The sequence below is a fragment of the Eucalyptus grandis genome, chromosome 11 (genome assembly GCF_016545825.1).
Source record: "Eucalyptus grandis isolate ANBG69807.140 chromosome 11, ASM1654582v1, whole genome shotgun sequence".
Taxonomy (NCBI): domain Eukaryota; kingdom Viridiplantae; phylum Streptophyta; class Magnoliopsida; order Myrtales; family Myrtaceae; genus Eucalyptus; species Eucalyptus grandis.
In genome coordinates this window covers 18,858,897-18,871,609 of record NC_052622.1, presented here as the reverse complement: position 1 = coordinate 18,871,609, position 12,713 = coordinate 18,858,897, and positions in this window count along the sequence as shown.

The following is a 12,713-nucleotide window of genomic DNA, read 5'->3' as shown; positions in this document are numbered from 1 at the left end:
GGGCTGCACTTGGGTGAGGGTGAGCATCTACGAGGCCCCCACGCTAGATCAAGCGAGACCGAGCCTTGCCCAGGCCAAGGCGGCCTCGCATCGGCAAGGGTTGGCCTTGCTGGGCCTTGACTAGGTGAGGGTGAGGCTCGGCGAACCTCTCCCTTGCCTGGGCAAGGGTTGGCCTCCTCAACGCAAGACCAACCCTAGCCCACACCACGACAAGGTATGGTGAAGCCACCTTGGCTTGGGTGAGGGTCGGCTTCACTTCAGTGAGAATGACCTAAGGAGGACCTAGCTAGCACTCACCCTCGCTCAATGCGGTCTAGCGAGGCTGACCCTTGCCCAGGCGAGGCCAATCCTTGCCGGCCATGGCTTGTGGCTTGCAACTAGCGACCTGCCACCAACACAAGCAAAAAGAAAAGTGAAAGAAAAAAAAATTCAAAAAATTATTTATAATGTCCACATCGGCATCAATTGTGCCATAAATGATGGTTGACATGCACATTAGCAATTTGTGATTTAAATTGACCGAATAGACTAAATTGGTACCAATGTGAAAATGATTATGACTAAATTTGTCCAATTAAAAAATTTAGTATTGAATTAGTATCAATGCAATAAATTTAGGACTAAATTGATATCATTGCAATAGATATATAACTTTTTTGATACTATTTCCATGATTGCTTAGAGCCTTGAATTGGTGTCCTTCACGTGTCAAGCTTTCACATTTTTATCCTCATGGAAGCATCCTTAGGTATACCGTACAGGAACATTCTTCCCATCTTCCACAGGAGTTACACTGTTAAGGGACTCAGACCCAACAGACCCCTATCAACACAAGCCCACTAGCAAATTCCCACGTCTTCCCCACTCACGGCTTCACAGAAGCATTTCCTTGGCCGGACGCGCGCTTCGTTCTTTCCCAAGGACCATGAACAATGACCGACGCAAACAGCTAAAAGGACCCAAGTGTTAATCAGAGTGGTTCGGGCACAATACAAGCCACGTTGAGCCACTACGCGGCTGTCATATGTGGCCACAATCACAACTGCCCCGTCTTCGCCGACCGAGAACCGGCCACCCGTGGAAACATATTGCACGCCGAAATAAACCACGACACAAGGTCATTCAAAACAAAGGGTAGCAGTGGGAATCTACCGGAACGCATTTGACCAATCACGAACACTAAAAAGGGACGGAGGACTTAAGAATAAACGCGTACATTTCAGTCAGACATTTCATCAACATGCGGAGGGCGTCAGCTAAGAGGACGCTTCGAACTTGTCCGAGACAGACCAAAATCAGCAAGTAATGAATGAGCAAGGTTGACAACTCATTTATGCTCACTAAAAAGGCACATTGAAGACCAAGAACGGGCGTCTAATTTAGGCAATTTATCGAACATTTAGTATACGCCAACTGAGGGGTGAGAAACAGGGACGTCAGACCAAAGCTCGTGCCGGGATTCGCAGCCAACGACACCCAAGACCCTGCGACCTCAGTACACACGCTGTTTGAGATCATTTTTCTCTAAAAATAATGCATTCACACTGTTAAATGATCACATACATGCTTTTAAGCCTTCCTTTTCTATTTTTCTGTTCGAGATTATACGAAGTGAATTCAATTTCAAACAAAATCGATTATATCGATAATAATTCCCTGGAAATGAAGGGGAACATGACAGTCTTTTCGCATCATATTTTAGCCATGGAATTAACAATTTGTGAGAAAATGCGACCTACTAGTCTCGCTACTTTTAGCCAAGGAGGTGCGTTTCACTGCTAATATACTTTATTCTACATATGTCATCAGATATTAATGCATGTGAAGGTTCAAATAGGTGCCCCGGGACTTGTGTGGACAAACCGGGCTCCTATGACTGCATCGATGGTAGACAGAAAGATAAATTCATTCTTATCGGTAAGTAGATCTATTAACCTACAGCTTCATGCTGTTAGCGTTGTTGGAAAGAGTGCAATGTAGGATGAATTACATTCACAAAAGTTACAAAATAAGTGTTACCTTACTCTTCATTTTAACATGATTGCGCATTCTCCTTGTGATGGTTATAGATAAGTTCCAATTAATAGTATCTATTAAAACAACCTCAAAACTTTCTTTAACACTAATACTTCAATAGATAAGAAAATGCTTGAGCTTCTCTAATGCCACCGCTTCATATTTATCAAAAGATATCCAAGATTCCTATTTATTCTGGTATATTTGAATTGCAATGATTACAATTAAAGATGAATGCTGCTATGAACTATTTCACTTTCATCAGTGGTTTCCTAAATTTCTTGCTAGGGAGATCAATTGTACGGTGCAGATATATAAATAAAATTTTTGAGGGATGGAACTTAAACAGAAGACGAATTATTTTTTTGTGGTTGTTGAGAAAATCCGCATGAAAGGAGATTTAGGTTAACCACTCCTATATGTTTTCCTTTTAATTAGATTCACTTTGATGATAAGTGCCTTTAATAGATTTTTTGACAAGCAAGTACAATTTTCTCACTTATGCACCTTAAACTTTTGCAATGCAGGGGCTGGGGCAAGCCTTGGGGCACTACTATTGTGTCTTTTCTCATGGAGGTTGTACAGATACATCAAGAAGAGAAAATAAGTATTTCAAACGCAATGCTGGCTTTTTGTTGAAAAGTGAGCTATCTTCCCCAAAAGGCAACGTCGAGAAAAGCAAATTGTTCAATTCCAAGAATTTAGAGAAGGCCACTGACAATTTCAACTACAATAGGATTCTCGATCAAGGTGGACAAAGTATTGTTTACAAAGGAATGTCAATCGATGGAAAAATAGTTGCTATTAATCAAAAGTTTTAGACAAAGGAAAAGTCAGATAGTCCATAAATGAAGTCCTAATTCTCTCACAAATTTACTATAAAAATGTGGTCAAGTTATTGAGGTGTTACTTGGAGACTGAAGTCCCACTTGTAGAATATGAGTTCACACCAAATGGAACTCTATACCAATATTTGATGACCCAAATGTCGAGTTTCTCATATTGTGGGACACGTGCAATTACTAAAATTATTGGAGCCTTATTCTACTTACATTCAGTAGCATCTATTATGATATATCATCGAGACATCAAGTCCACCAATATCTTATTGGATAAGAAATATCGACCAAAAGTGGTGGATTTCAGCACTTCTAAGTCAGTTTCCCTCGATCAAACCCATGTGACCACATTGGTGTAGGGGACTTTTGACTACCTAGATTCAAAGTATTTCCAATCAAGTCTATTTATAGACAAAAACGATGCTATAGCCTTGGAGTTGTCCATGTTGAACTCTTAATGGGACATCTCGTCGTTGAGGGAACAAGAAGGAAGAAGCCTCACACCTATTTCATAATTTCGATGAAGGAGAATTGCTTGTTCAACATTGTTGATGCTCAAGTTTAGAAAGAAGGTAAGAAGGAAAAGATTGAATCAGATGCTAACCTTGTGAAAGATGCTTGAACTTGAATGGAAGGAACCCACCTACAATGAAAGAAGTGGCAAAGGAGTAGGAGGGGATAAGGAAGCTCAAATATCCTTCGAGTACTTAGCAAGATCAAGAGGACCATGAGGCAATTGAATCTTACGCTGCTGCTTTTAAATCTAGCAAGTCAAACATCAACGTGGATGTCACTACATTTTTGGAAGTGCAGCCACTTTTTCCTAGTGCAACATGGTGAAGATAAGTCCTACCTCTCATTGTTATGAGTCATGTTGTTGCGTTTGTCATGGAAATCGGTCTTCGAAGCAAGAGAAAGAGAAAAGAGAGAGGGAGGAAAACTTGTTAGTTTACTAATAGGAGGATTTTGGTTAGTTATTTATTGCTTATTGGTAAACGAACATTTTCTCGATGTTGGGGATCAATAAACTGTGAAATCATACCAATCATTGAATTGGCTAGGCATTATCTTAACATGTATGTGCCAATTTGCAATCATCTAGCTTGAGCAAGATGCTGTGATTTTAGTTTGTCTTTGAGATCCTTGAATACTTGCTGTCAATTCGATTGTTGTAGAACTTACACTAGTCACACGGCGCACAGCCTTCGTGGTTTAGTTAGCATGTTACTTGCTTGGGGAAAAAAACAAGAAAGACGTTTCCCTTCTGGAAAAGAAAGCGATCTTGCATCTGCCTTACCCGACTCTTCCCTAAGGATCACACTAAATTGCTGATGGCATGGAGGGATTGTTGCCGGCTGCTGATGCTCCGACTGCTTAGATCAAGATATCATTCAATCCTCACTACCTAATGTATCGAAACTCACCACCCGAACTACCTGTATCAACATCAAAGAACCCCAGTAGTTACACTACTATCTGTCCCCCTCCTTGTGAACGTTACTTGCCAATTCTCAATAGTAAACAAAAACACTGAAAATCAATCATATATAAATTGAGCGCAAAATTGAATTAGTTTTGTGTCTTCAACATTGAATTATAAATTGACCACAAAATCATGGAATTTAAACTACGGACTTTTTCGTAGTCCGAACTTTCCCGACCACTGCTTTTCAACAAGATGAAATCTCCTTAGATATACTCCTTGAGTTGTATAATTCTTATGTTTTCGTCTTGAACTTCACACATACCAATTTCTTTGAGTAAGAACTTTTCTATACAGATAATTGTATTTTCACATGTGCATTAAATATGTTCGCTGAAAAATTCAATAATTAAGATTTTTTCAATATTTTATCCACTTTTCTATTCTATTGATTACAGATTCTATGTTTATTTAATAATCACATCCAAAACTACAACTGAGAAAGTGGGATCATGGCCAACATTGTCTTCTCTTTTTTCAATATTTTAAAAAAAAAAATTGGCAATTGTTTTCTGTGTGAATCCTTTATTTTCCATAAGTTTGGAACATTTTTTATAATGGAAAGTTTCATAAATGGTCGCACTGCTCGTAGTATGCTCTGAAACCCAAATCTTCTCCCCAAAATAGTTCACTATCCACCTAATTGGGCCTCTCTTGCAGCCAGGGCCCCCTCAAGCCCACATCCATTCGCCTGGACTAGAAACGCCGAAGAAAAGGAATTGGCAAATCGTTCCCGCCCAAAAGGCATAATCAGGTATAGAAATCTTAAATTGAAATACGAATTGTCAATTAGAATCTTATGATCGAAAATTGTATTGTTTTGCTAGATAAAAATCCCGGAAATGGCGCTGATGTGCTGCGCGTTCTACTAGTCCCAAATGGCACGCTATTCCATTCCGTGTACTCGTCCCACTGTTGTGGTCTTTTTTGGTGAGGATTTTTCATAATAGGCCATCTGCCAGATGCATCTTCATTTCCAATTCACAAGCTCTTATCATAGCAAATGGGGAAACTGCTTGTGTTAACTCGGAAGTCACGGAGCGATGATTAAAAAAATGAAAGGGTCGAGAAGCCAAGCATCCACTACAAGAAATTACATGTGAGTTACAGTTACTCAACACCATCTGAAACCCTAGATATAGCCCATTAGATGCGTCAAGAGTCCATAATGTTGTCCAGGGGAGGTAGCAGTGCCCACGAGCACAAGTTCGTCAGCGCCTTGATGATGACGCAGTGATAACTTTTGATGCCGTGAAAGATAGGTTGACACAAGACCAATGACGTAGCCAAGTTTAATGATGGCCTGCCAACTTGAAGCTTGTGGGCCAAGGAAAGTCATCTTTTGCATAACAGCTAGAAAGGGATCGATGGTCTCTCTATTCTATCATCATCGGAGACTTTAAGTAAATGGCCCGTCCTGATAAATGTTCACAGGCGATAACGTTATTGAAGACCACAAGGGCCGCTATCAACAAGTCACCCATTGGATCCCACCATGCCGGTCTTCCCTCATTTGTTTACGTACAAAATGGTTCCGCATTGATGGGACTTGACATGCTTAAGCCTTGCATTTCTATGATCAATGAAATCTTATCATGTGGACTGACATGTAGCAACATTTTCAGATTTGCGGCCATTCACATGGGGAACCACAGTCAAGGTGGTCCTTTCTAGCATCCTTGCCCCACAAGAATCTCTAGCTACACATGAACAGGCCTGTGATTATTTCCAAACGCATCAATTCACTGACAGAAAGATATATGTGTTAGGCTAATTTGTACTCCCTATTGACAAGATAGCATGGGAATCATGCTCTTTCTATTGTAATTGAGAAATGTAATAGAAAGGTGTAATATGCTAATTATAACCGAATTCTATGGACATTGCCCTAGTTTAGAGTAAACCCGCATAAATCTTGTGTCTCGAATTTTCCTTCTTGCTTTACTCTCATTTTTTTTCCTTGTGGTTGTGTGCCGAATCCTAATAATGTGTACAATTTTGCAGGGGTCCTTGTTGAACTCTGTGGGACACAATCCAATCTCTTTGCTGAGGAGAGGACGAGAGAAGAAACCTCGTGGCCTAGACAGCAAGTTGGGGGAACATGCTATTTCTGACTAGTCAACAAATTGGAAATTTGTTTCCCTCATTTATCTTGACAGTGTTTGAGCTCATCGTGAGGAATACAATAGAGTTGCACTCGTACTCTTATGAAGCAAGCGTCCTGTTTGTGTCAACCTTTGGCCAGTTCAATTCGCCGGTTAGTTTTCGGTGCCGAAAGAGCTGCGATTTGATTTCAGTTTCAGAAACATGATGGAGTCTACTTTATTAAAGTAATCAAGCTCGAGCATATCTCAAGTTATGAACAGATGCATGATCCAAAAATACATCTGCAAGTACATCACACGGAAAATTCTTCCCTTCTTTCATTTAATGAATAGGATTATGGGACTCGAACCCTGTTCCTTTTCTCCATAGGTTTAGGCAGAACGTGAAAATCATATCGAACTCGCTCAGCGTTTCAAATTCTCTTCTTATGTATGAAGTTGAACCAGCAAATTCCAGATACTAAAGCCAATTAGATATTCACACGACCCATTGGTACTGTCCTTCCTTTGGGGAAGACTACGCATGTTAAAAATGCATGAACTTTTTCTGACTGTAACATATTTTGGATATTGGTCTAGCAATTTCTTTGGACCTAACTGTTTTTTTTTTCCCCAAAACAATCGACTCTATTGTCTGTCTCCTCTCGTCGGTACCATAAATAGTTTGTTATATTTATTTGTACTGAAAATAAAAAAAATAAAACTGTGCCAATAGTTCAGCATACTTTTGTAGCATGATCAAGAGCAGTAGCGAATTAATAAGACCAGTTTAAAGCAAGAATCGCATTTAGCTTTCTTCAATTCTAGTGCATGATGGGCGGAATCTCTTTCATTGTGGAAGCAAAAGACTTCTCTCATGATTCAAATACGTCTTTTTTCCTCTTTTGGGGGGCCAAAATAGCATTCCGAAGTGCTTTTATTGATTTTATTGATTGCTTGAGCACGAACAGCGTTGGACTAAGAACAATAAAAATGAATTCCGCTTCAATAATGGGGGAGAGGCCGTGGTACACGCACACCCACTACTATTAAACAAGTCAAGAGGAAACCACTTTTGCTTTAATAAAGTGATTTTTGGTTCACCTTTGTAGATCGAAAAGATGCCCAGCCATTTCATTCGTCGAGAGAGAAGAAAAAGACGTCTTGGTCGTCGTAGTCTAAATTTATTGAATGATTTCACCATTTAAAAAGACGTTCTTGTTGTGGAAAATGGTTTTCTTTTTCTAAAAGGAGAAGAAAAGCAGTAGGAATACGAGAGTGGGGCCATCAAAAGTCCAAGTCCACCCGCGATAAATCACTTTAATTCATCTTGATAATGCTCCCAGTCTTTTCCCGTGAGAAAAGATGAGGACCAAGTTCTGGCCACGACAGTGGGAAAAGTCGCGCTCGGCTGCTTAAATTGGCGTCGTCTGCCTTTGGAGCTTTGATCTTTCTATCATCAAGGAAGCATCCCAATCAGATACCAGGAAGTAACAGAGTGTGTAATGAAATAATGCGTACAGTACATGAAATTTCAGTCCCTTCTTTCACGTAAATAACACTATTAAGGGTCTCTGTCGATATCCCCTTTTTCTCCGTAGTATTAGGTCTATACGCATACGAAACGTGAAAATCATATCGAACTCGGTGTTTCAACTGTCAAGCCCAATTTGCAGAACTAGTAGAAATTGAAAGTAAAAGGAAAACAACGCACACACACAATGCAAAATAAAATAAGCGTAATTGCACGAAAATTGCGCCATTCAATGAGCATGTATAACTTTATTATATACATAGAGGAATTATAGTATTCCAACTATCAAGCAACTAGGATAATAGAATCCAAGCACATTCATTATTAGCGAAGTCAATCTCAATTGAATTCACTAAAATGCTCAGCCACGATGCATCTTTGCCCATCTTTTAAGTGAAACGGAGTCATATTGAGTAGACATTGTTGATTGCAGAGGCTTCTCATATATGTTTGACAGACATTCATTAAATTTGTAGGGTCTTCTCTTCCGCAATGTTCAACGTGACAATCGAGTAATAACCAACACATGTGTGTCCATTAAATCCTAATTTGCTTGGTTAATCCACTCTGGTTCTCCCTAGACAAAGATAAGCATAGATTCCTCCGGTACCTATTATCCGTAATAGGCATTTTTGAAAATCGAAGTCCTTCCAATCAAATTTGTTGATTTTTATATTTCCTTCTTTTGTAGCCATCAATCTACTTCAACTCAGCTTAACTATCTTTTATACCATATTTTTTTTGTGAAAACAAGCGATCCAAAGCTTAATAAATAGATTAAGGAAATTCATTGAACATCATATTTACGTGGTCTAGTCAATGTTTGGCTCCATCGGGAGAGCAGCACAAGGTTTCAGCACAAGGTTTCATGATAGATAAAGGAGATACAATAAAAATTATAATCACGCTCAAGTCACAACCCTCTTTAGTGCTTCTTAGACCTAGTTATGCCAATAACTTATAGTGTTTAGCCCATTCAATTTTTTGCAAAATAATCTCACAGAGAAGACACAAATTCTTACCACAAGACTTTGTCACAGTTCCAAAACACTAGCAATTTCTTTGGGATATAATTTATGAGCGTGTCGCACAATTAATTGTTACGGCCAAAAGCTCCCCTCCCACTCACTAGTGGCCAAAAACCAATAAAATCCAATCTCAGCCATATTTAGAATGAAATATCGTCCATCATATGTGGCAATGTATGGATGCTTGTGTCATGGCATGGATGCATATGGATCTTCATTCAGAGGTTCAATTTTTCAAATTCTAAATATTGCCAATACCCATTTGATAGTTTGAGACCTTCCGTTGATTTTGAGGTTTTTTCTTTCCTTATAATAGTCGTGACTCAAAAAAAAAAAAGTGCATGGAATTAAAAGATCCTATCTCCATGGAGGAATGACATGGAGGAAGGTTTTTAGATGAGCTCGATTAGACCTAAGAAGTTCAAGCCATTGGATATTTCAATTTTCCAAAAAAAAGGCTGTCTACAAGGTTAGTGTGCTTATTTGTTTCGGATGAGTGCACCACAAGCCATGAAACTCATCACAAAAGTATAATCGAATTTTAAAAATTTTAAGTAATTGAATCAAGTCCTAAAATTTATTAAGTTGATATGATGAAGTTTCTTCATTAATTCTGTTCAATTTAGCCAACATAGCATACTAATGTGGCTTCATTTTTTAAATTGTGTTCTAAAAAGACGTGACGTCGATGTGCGTCGCATAAAAAAAAATCTGAAAATTTAATAAGAGAAAAAAAATGCCGACTTGACCTTTTTTTTTTTCCTTTTTTTACCGATACGTTGTTTTAATATATATAGTTATGTGGGAGTGGCACGGGGTGTTTTCTACTACAGATCACTCAACCAGGACAAGGACCACATCCACAAACAAAAAAAAAAAAAAATGAAAATTTAATAAGGAAAACAATGCTGATGTGACATTTTTTATTACATTCACCAATGTGTTGCTACAGTATATACACTTACTTATTAGGTATGAACCAGTGTATTGCTTCGGTTTCGTTGTTGTCATCGTTGGCGAAAGAATAATACCGTGGGACACGCAACGAGGACATGCACATATATTTCCGAAATATCCCATTTCACAGGACCTTTCAACCCTCGTCCTCATGTGGATCTAGGACAAAGGAGGAGCCTTCAAAGACGTCCATGTAAGAGTTTTTCTAATTGTGGACTACATTAATTGATATTGTAATTTTTAGTTTAACGTTTACCGTTTTACGGGGTTTGGTCAGGTGAGATAGAAGGTTTTTAATTAGTCTAATATGGGCATTTAGTGTGTGGGCCGAGTTGAGCTGGCCCAGTAATGAGAGGGACTGGCTGAAGGCTATAAATAGTGCTCAAGTCTCTCCTCTAACCCGAATTCTCACATGTATCCTCACCTAAGGGCGTTTACCTAACGCTAAACGTGTGGGGCCACCTCATTGAGCCGTGATACGGAGGGCGATAGAGGAGAAGGAACCATTGCGTGGATCCCCTGATAACATGTGGGTAATCCTTTCGCTTCCGCTTTATGTTTGATGGATCCCAAAACGGTGCGTTAATCTTTCTACCGATTATGCATGTTCTTGTTCTGGTTATGGAGATCTTGGGGTTGCGCAATTTGCGTCTAACATGTGGTATCAGAGCAACCATAACCTAGAACTTGAACGCATAAAGGTTTTGCCCTAATCTGTACGGACTAGCCCTAATTAGTACGGATCTTGCCCTAATTTGTAATTTTCGAGATTTTTTGTTCGATAAAAATAAAATAAAATCACATATTCGGACTGGGCTCGACGAGATGAGCAAGAAGGTCGGCGGCGCGTCGCCGGGGGAGGCTGTACGCGCCCCCACGCGCGGCCACGCGCCGCCTGGGCGTCGAACGCGCGCCGCGCGTGAGCTCCACGCGCCTCGCAGTCAGGCGGCGCGTGAGGGCGCGTGAAGAGTCGGATCAGCGCGTGGATGGCGGCGTTGGACTCGTATGGTGATTTCCTATCTCGTGGTATATTTATTTTATATGTTTGATAATTTTATGGATGTGAAAATACATACGGAACCCTAAATACGTGTATTTTTAGTGTATTTTGCGTATTTTTCTTATATTTTCTGTGAAATTGGAAATATAAGTGTTGGGTTACAAATATGTTATCACATAAACATTATAATGTGTGATTCATCAATAAAAATCAAACTTTATTATGAACTAAAGCTGGCTTAATGAGATACAATCATTATGGATAGTCATTGAGCTATGTATTGAGCTGATGAGAAACAGTAACAGTTATGAAACTTTTGTACTCCTTGACATGGTGGTAATTTTTGAATGATGGATATCTTAAGAACTCGTGACCAAACTGATTGTACTGATTAACATATCTGCTGTATGTGGGTAATGCATGTCGATTAAGTTACTGCATATTGTACATGAACTCATCTAGTCACTTGTTAATGTCTATCAAGTTGAATATTTTTATGGTTAAGGAGTATGACAACATTTACGCAGAGCAATATCTACTATTAAATTTTAGATATTTTGTTCTCTGGTTTGACTCAATTTATAGGCCATTGGTTGAAGTAATGATATTTATTACTCAAAAATTGATTAATAAATCAGTTAATGGCCTTGGAGTCATGTTTTGCCGTATGAAACTCATAAGCAATAGTTGATTAGTTGTTAAGCTTGTCGATATGGTGTACCCTGTATTACTATTGATGTTAATTTGTGAGAGATATTTTAGATCAGCATTCTTTTATGTTGTTGTGGTAACATGTAATTGGGGTGCATAAGAGATGTTTTATTCTCTGTTATGGGAAGTTTCTTGTGTTACTGTGATCAATGATCTTATTGGAATCTGTATTTCAGGTTCGCTGTATATATATTTATATATATATGATTAATTTTTATTAATGAATAAAGCAATGTAATTAGCATGATATGTGATTTTGGTGATATGATGCCCCTATCACTAAAGTTAAAATCACATATATATGATGTATGTGAGGAGTAAAGCTTATATCCCTGGTATGAGAGAATTTCAATGATTCAATTGAGTAGTGACCGCCAAAGTGGCACACTTGATTGGGTTTGAGAAATTTCGGTCTCGTATGATGATTGGGATGTCTCCTGGTCTAATGCGTAATCATACTCCCAAATGAGGTGATTGTGTATTAGTTCATGGGGGGATACATGATAGTGTGGTGGAGGAGTGACTGATTCTAGTGATTCATATGCCCAAAGGTGATGAATTCACGAAGAATTGGAACATATTCTCATAACTCTTATCATGTGGGGAGTGTACAATTGCATGTCATGTATTATACCGCCCAAAGGTGATTATGTGATTTTGCATGTAACTCTCTCGGATGTGTACTTGTACGTCAAGTTACACAATGCTCACATGATGCTAATTATATACTTGCTTGTTTTTCAGTCATCTTTTACGTAAATGGTAATTCCGTCATCATTGAGGTTTTTTACTGCTTCAAATTTTAAGTTGTGGACATATGATTTGTTGCTTGAGAAAAGAGCAATTGAATTTGCTTATTGTCCATGAAGCGTTCCATTCTCGGAACACTTGAAAAGAGGTTTTCTGCGGATTGCACTTTGCTATAAGATGAATGAAGCCTTAGTTGCTTGAAATTTTGTCTTGTCGATATTGAAATTAGGACACATCTGCAAAAATTGTGTTTAAATCCTAATGACATATACATCTTGTATATGATTAAAAGGTTGTTAGGTTTAACAATG